Genomic DNA, 7,790 nt, shown 5'->3' on the forward strand with positions numbered 1-7,790 from the left:
TTCTATGTAGATCTCACAAATGTATCTTGAGCTTCCACTGTAATTCAGTGGAATTTTGCAAACCAGAATCTCAAAATTTAGGCTCTGATACTATTCCCTCCTTTAGCTTCAGTTTATATCATTTACAATCCTGTGGGCACTAATATTGGTGTGCTTCCTCCATGTGGACTTAGTTGACATCTTACTTAGATGGGTGCTTGTTTGGAAACAAGCCTTTAAGACCCCAGATGCTATTTTATCTGATAGCTGGGCACCATCAAATTTCTTCACCACACTTTTTTAAAGCACCCACATTTTCTGTGTTCTTTTTCTGAAGGTGAGTATCTATCAGGGCCATGATGTAAGAAGTAATTGTTCTTAAATTGTTGCTAGGAATTAGTGTGAGCCCAAAACTCATTCCTGGATCTATGTTGATTTTTTAAAAATCTTACTTTGGTTCCCTTTAGTAAACTCCTTGTTAATTTATTGAAGAGAGTTTTATCTAGCATCTCCCTGGAGCACTCCCCCTCCCCCCACATGTATCTGCTCTCTCTACCTTCTCCTGACTTGACTTTCATCAGTATTCTTCATATCTCTGATGGTGATGTCTACATCCCCTCCCAACTTGATCACTGCTGAATTGAGGAGCCTTCCACCGAAGTGACCACCAAGATACATACCTGAGTTTGGTGTGTGGTCCATTGGAGCCAGTCTGGATATCTGGCCACCCTGGCCCACAGACTGTATGCCCTGCCAGGCTGAGCTTGTACCTCTCCTGTTGCTTGTTCCTAACAGCAGTGGACGCATACAGATTTTTGTCCTTTTGTGATTGATTCACTCATTCAGCATAATGTTTTCCAGATTTATTCATGTCATGTGGTGTTTCATGGTTTCATTGGCTTTTTTTTTAAGGATGAATAGTATTCCACTGAGTATATACACCAGATTTTTTACCCAATCTTCTACTGATGCGAATTTAGGCTGTTTCCAACTTCTTGCTGTTGTGAATGGTGTTGCGATGAAGATGAGGAAACATATGTCTGTTCATGATGTTTCTTATTTCTGTGGGGTATATGTATTTCTATTGTCATTTGTTTAGGAATCGTCCTATCACTTTCCACAGTGGTTGTACATATTTACAAGCTTTCCACTAGTGTATAAGTCTTCCAATCTCTCCCCACCCTCGCTAGTACTTGTTCTCAGTTTTGTAAAATTGAGCTACAGTGATTATTCGTGTTAGATGCTATCTCTTGCTTGTATTTGGATGTCATTTCCCAGATGGCTAGTGAATGAAAACATTTCTTCACGTACTTATTAGATATTTGGAGTTCATCCTTTGTGAATCGTCTGGTCAGATTCTTTGTCCACCTTCTCAGAGGATGGTTTATTTTCTTTTTTGTTGTAGGTTTGCTGTATACTGTAGATTTTTGTAATTATTCTTTTATTCACTTTGTCATTGCTAAATATCTTTTCACAATCCGTTTTCTGTTAATGGAGCCCCTTCATATATTTTGGTTTCCATGGTGTGTGCTTCCTTTACTATATCTGGTAGCCCAGGTATGTCTTGTACTAGAGCACTTAGATTTGTCCCAATATTCTCATTGATGATACTGATAGTTTTGGGTTTTGCATTTAGGTCTTTGATCCAGCTTGAGTTTGTTTATGCATGGGGTGAGATATGGGTCTTGTTTCATTGTTCTTCCGATGGACGTCCATTTTTTTCCAACACCATTAATTGAAGAGGGCATCCCTAATCCCATTTAATGCTTATTGGTCCTTGTCAAAAATAAGTTTTCTGTAGACTGATGTTTTTATTTCTGGGTTTTCTGTCCTGATTCATTTGTCTAAGTGCATATCATTATACCAGTACCAGGCTGTATTGACAACTGTGGCTGTGGTTTTGAGGTCAGGTAGTGCAAGAAAACCTACTTTGTTCTTCTTTTTGTGGAGTTCTTTGACTATCCTGGGCTTCTGCCCCTTCCATAGAAAGTTTGTAATTAGTTGTTCCATTTCTTTGAACAGTGATGCTGGAAATTGGATAGGGATTACATTGAATTTGTAGATTGATTTAGTTAGTAATAACATTTTCAGGATATTGAGTCTTTTGATTCACAAACGGGATATTCTTCTATTTGTGTAGTTATCTTGCTTTCTTATAATACTGTTCTCTAGTTGTCTTTGTACAGGTCTTCGGTGTTTTTGATAGGTTTATTCCGCTTTTGTTTAAATATTCTTTATGTCTTTTTCAGAAACATCATCACTAGTATTTAGGAATCCAATTGATTTCTCCTTATTAATCTTGAATCTACCAGAGAGTTCAAGTAGTGCTTCTGACTTATGGGGGGCAGGCTCCCTGGTTGAGTTAGCTGGGAGTTTCTATCTGGTGGCCACTTGAGGTTTGCTCTTGAAAGAAAGTGAGGAGGGGAGATCAAGTAAGGGAGTGAAACTATGAAGGGTCTGTTCTGCCTTGGTGAGCTCCACCCTTCAGGGCTCCCAGGGGTCCAAGAGAGAGAAAGGCTGGGGACTTCACTTGGGGGATGGTCTGATATGGGGTAGTGTGTTAGACAGGGCTCTCTAGAGAAACAAAATTGATTTTATATATATATATAGGTTCATACAGCTCAAAGGAATATAATAGCTAATTATTCTGCACAGCAGTACAGAAGGCTCAGTTCAACTCACTTTCACAAAACAGTTAATATACTGGAAGTGCTTCAACTCACGAGGGCTGCCATGACCAAGGTGAAGGAAGCAGACAGCTGAGTCTTCCCTAGCACAATGAAGGCAGTCCAGCCCATTAATCTGCTCTACTTTGAGTTGTTTTACTGATAGTGGATTAATCCCCTCAGGTTGGAGGGGTGAATCTATTGACTGGCGTGTCTCAATTGACTCTAGGGGTTCAATTTCCTTCTCTTTGGGGTCATAGGCCATATGTTCCCATCCCATGTTTCAGGGTCCCAATTCTTTCCATTTAAGGCCCTTACTTTAATATGAGACGCTGTTCTGGACCTTCAATTCAACTGACTCTAATTCAGCTACTCGTATGATGAGAATCTGGATTTGGTTTTGGGCAATGTCAGCTCTATTACTAGAGGAAAGAAGACTCTCCTTTGTAGCACATGCACAAACTTTTTGGTCTGTTATTCAGCACTTGAAACATGCTTCTGAGCTTCAGAGTTTATCCCTTTCCTTGATCACATTTTCTATTGCAAATTGGTCCAGCCAACCCGCTTCCCTATACTTTTCATTCTGATAAAACTGCTGCAAAATATCAAACACACAATCACCCAGAGCCTCTCCTCTCACCAGCAATTCAACTATTGGTGGTGATATTGTGGATGTTAGCTTTGCGACTTCACACCATGGGTTAACACCACCTTCTCTAGTAATAGTGGCAGACTTATCCATGCCATTAGGGGTAGAGACAGCATTATCAGTGCTATTAAACCTAATCAGGCTGGAGCACCAGTTTGAGAAGCCCATATTTATGATCTTGTTTCTCTAGAACCACACCCGGTACCAATTTTGTTAGGCAGGGTTCTCTACAGAGACAAAACCAGGACAACTATGATTATATATAGTTACATATATGGATAAATGTATACAGCATGAAGGAATATAATACCCAATTAGTCCACACAGCAGTACAGAGGGCTCAATTCCACTCACTTCTATGGAATAGTTAACATACTAAAAATCCTTTAACTCACGAGGGCTGCCATGTCCAAAGTCAAGGAAGCAGACAGTTGAGTCTTCCCTTGGGCAATGCAGACAGAGTCCACCCACAGGCAACAGTTCAGGAGCTTAGTGAAGCAGGCCCAGATGGGATATCGAACTCAAGCAATGCAAAATGACTGGATCCATCAGCCTTAAGCTCAAGCGATGTACACACCAGCAGTGTGGTGAAGCAAGTCTCAGAGGAACCTCAAGTTCTAGCAACATGATCCATGGGTTGGCTTGTCCCACCAGTAATGTAGCTCACAAGTTGCGCAATAGAAATAGCTAAAGCAGCTGTATGCTGGTCCAATCACCAGAGAGCAAGAGAGCAAGGGTTGGGCCTTGCCTAGCCATTTATCTCTTTGCCCTCCAATCAAACTGTGACCTGATTAATCCCACATGTTCCTATTGACCGGATTGGCACAATAAACCTACCTATCACAGGTAATCAGAGTAACTGATGTGATACTCTGCAGATTAATTTGGGGTTCCCACTGTCTTCCATAGATTTGTACAAATTGGGTGTTCACAATTTATGCTCAGATAATTTTTTCTTCATCATGTTTGTATTTTGTTATCGTCATCTATGGATCACACAGGCTGAGTGATTGTTGTCTCACTTCAATGACTGCTTGTTCAATAAAAGCTTTTAAGACCACAGAGACACTTATAATGGATAGCCAGGCATCATCTGTTTGTAAGTCTGGGTTGACTAGAGAAACAAATTCATAGATACTCATATGTGTATAAGAAAGAACTTTATATACAAGAGAAACTGAATATTGAGAAAACATCCCAGCCCAGTCAAGATCAAGTCCATTAGTCCAGTATTAGCTCATATGTCCAATACCTATTTACCAAGTTCTCTTCAGACTCCCGAAACACATGCAAGTATGCCGAATGCAGGAAGATCACAAGCTAGTGGGTAGGAAGTCTTGTGGATCCAATAGCATTGTAAGTATCTCAATGCTGGCACATGGCTTCTCCAGCTCTGAGACTCTGGCTTCCATCAGCTTGTTTTCATGCGGCTCATCAACAAGGATGTCTGGCAGGGACTGAGCATGTGTCCCACCGTAAGGGAGCTATTTATCTCCTTAGCATCTCCAAATGAGGAAACAATCAAGTTTCCACCTGATTGACAGTCTAAATTCCACCCCTTCACTCTTAATTCTCTCAAATTGACAACAGATTATGTAAATACCACAATCTGCTTTCTACAACACACTTTGCTGTAGCACCCTTATTCAGTGATCTCTTTTTGAAGGCAAGAAAGGAGCAGGCCATGTTATAAGAACTAATTGTTCTTGGACTGGGATTAGAATTAAGTGGGAGCCCAGAATCCATCTGCTTGTCCATGGGTTATGAAGAACTCTGATTTACTTTAGTGTTCCTATTATGTCAATAAAAACAACAAACAAGGAAACAAACAAAGAAAAAAGAAGAAAACTCAAGCAGAAAAGAAAACATTGTCAATCATCCCACTTTGGTATAAAGCGATTGCATTGCTAACATATCATTCATCCAATGGCATAGCATTTACGGTACAGTTAAGGTGAGGATTTTATGTGAGGAGAGTCAAAATGAAAGCTGCAATCCATGAGTTGTTAATTTGTAAAGTTAATTTTTTAACTGATTAAGCTCTGTTTACATTGAGCATGGGGTTAATGCTAGGGAACCTTTTACTGTAGCATTCACTACAAGGGAAGACCCTTGCCTATCAGATTAATACCTGTCATATGAATGCAAGGGGAGCATTGAGATAGTAACATATGGTGCTTCTGGGTCCTCAAAATTGGGCATCATGTAAATCAGTGGTCCCAATCTGTTGCTTCCTTTCCCATTGTGCAAGGGCTACAGGTAGTTTTGAGGTAGGAACCAGTTCATTCAGTTGGGCTTGTATGTCAGGTCTTTCTTGTGTGACCATTGGGAGATACTATGTTCCCTGTAAGGCCAGCATCTAAAGTCATAATAGTGCTTAGTCCATGGTGTGGTTGATCAAGGGTTGGGTTGAAACATATTCTCTGTGTCTACCCAGGACCACAAAACTGGGTTTATTCTCCCCTTAATTTCCCTACAAATATTGGTGTTTTATTTTTGTTATTTTGTTGTTTTTAATGGTTTTAAAAAAATAGTTTTATTGGCACTTCATCAATATATCCTGTAATTCAATAGTCCAATCATATTAAGAAGCGTTGTGCAATCATTGCCACAATCAATTTTCATCTTCCTTCTACTCATTGTTTTTCAGTGCCATTGATTATATTCTTTGTGTTGTACAACCATTAGTGTTATCCTCTTCTAAACCTGAATAACAGAAAAGTCATCTTTTTTATTTAATGCAAAATTAAAATGAATAAAAATTAACACACACACACACACCCAAAAGAGAACTATAGCTGCAGGACTGTATGACTCACAAAGGGCTTGCAAAGCAGTAGTCCAAAACCACTACACATGGCTTGTCATTTAAAAGGAGAGGGAAAAAACACACATACAGACACACATGCACGTACATGCACCAAAAAATGTTTCCTTAAGTTTTCAGCGATATACTCAATCTACAATAAACACAAATTCAGAACTGTGGAATCAACTTTTTTAAAACAAAGGATGCCAAAGTTGTGAATATATATAAATATTGTTTTTCAGTGGTTTACTGTTGATTTAAAATATATTAGTATCACTATGTGCAATTGTTTTCTCTATTAACAGCCTTCCTTTTATTTACCTTCATATATCTAGTTTGTACTGACCAAAAACATTTTTCAAGCTGGCATTCTACTGGGGTTCTTATTCTTTGTGAAAACTGAATGCAATGCCTTTAAAGACTACCCAGATTATGATTGATTACCATTTGAACACCTAGAAATAGTGACATTCATGCTTAAGATGACATTTTCTGAAAAAAATGTTGTGTGGTGTTGGCGTCAAAGACTAGGCAGTCCCTATTCAGAATGGCTATTGCAATTCCCTCGTCAATAGACAGAAGAGGGGTTTCCCAAACCAAATGCTGCGTAGGACATTTAACTCAAGTTGATAAACAAAATTTTCTGCTTGTTTGCTTGTTCCTATCAGCTGTACAGTTGAGAATAACTTCTCATTGAGATCAAATTTGTCCATTTTCTGCAATAATATTTCATGAACTAAAAGCGAAAACAGGACTGTGTCATCACCCAGTCAATAGCATCAGGAAGATCAATGTCCATAGCAAGGAAAACTGTATTTAGTCCCTCTAGGGTTGTAACAGGTGTTTCATGATGCATCACATGGGGCACAACAGCATCCACAGAGCCTTTCCTTTCACAGGAAACACTAGGGAGCAGACAGGAATAAGGCCTGCACTCACAGGGCTCCTCATAGGCTGCTTTTTCTGTGTGTGTGGCAGAGTCCTTTCACATCAAGAAGAGACATATTTACAAGGAAAGAGTCCTGAATCGGTCATGTTCTCTATAACCGAGTTGCAAATGAAAACTAATGGACCCCTGGAAGTTGGATAAAATGTGCGCTTTGAACGACAGTCACTACAAACAAGATGGGCATTTTGACATTGAAGGATAGGTGGTAACACACATTCAATGCGAACTGGACATGCAAAAAGACTCAGTAAGCCCTTGTTGCATGAGGTTGTGCCAGACAGCACAGGCACCCTCGGGGATGGTGTGCAATTTGAAGTACCAGTAAGTAATGCCGAAGCAGTCTGAAGGCTCACTTCTGGGGCGGAGAGAGCACCTGGGGCCCCAGTTCTTGAATGTGCTCCATCACCAACACCATTGCCACCCCCACCCCCAGGGGCACTTCTGCCACTTCTTCCAGTGCTGAGTCCAGGGAGACACATTGGGCCATCACACTTGTTGATGCCTGATGCCTCCACTGCCTCTGCTGGAGAGCATGCCCTGAAAAGGCTGCTGGGATTCCCCTCTGGCCTTTTCCAGTCTGCCTTGTGCTGCTCCTAAACAGTACACACTGAGGAGCCACCCATGAGGAGGCGTGTTCCAATCCCTCAAGGGAGGGTGGAATGAGAATCCCTAGATTTTGATTTGCTGATTGATAAACTCTAGCTAAGACTTACAGAATGGTGATAAGGGACATCTTCA

General features: G+C 40.3%; 1 pseudogene; it reads right to left on the reverse strand.

The window, feature by feature from the left end:
- Positions 1-6,533: 6,533 nt before the first annotated feature.
- LOC101648792 lies at positions 6,534-7,531 on the reverse strand (annotated as a pseudogene).
- Between the last annotated feature and the right edge of the window lie 259 nt (positions 7,532-7,790).

The sequence above is a fragment of the Echinops telfairi genome, unplaced genomic scaffold (assembly GCF_000313985.2).
Source record: "Echinops telfairi isolate 266 unplaced genomic scaffold, ASM31398v2 ScPeMD7_42;HRSCAF=159, whole genome shotgun sequence".
Classification (NCBI taxonomy): domain Eukaryota; kingdom Metazoa; phylum Chordata; class Mammalia; order Afrosoricida; family Tenrecidae; genus Echinops; species Echinops telfairi.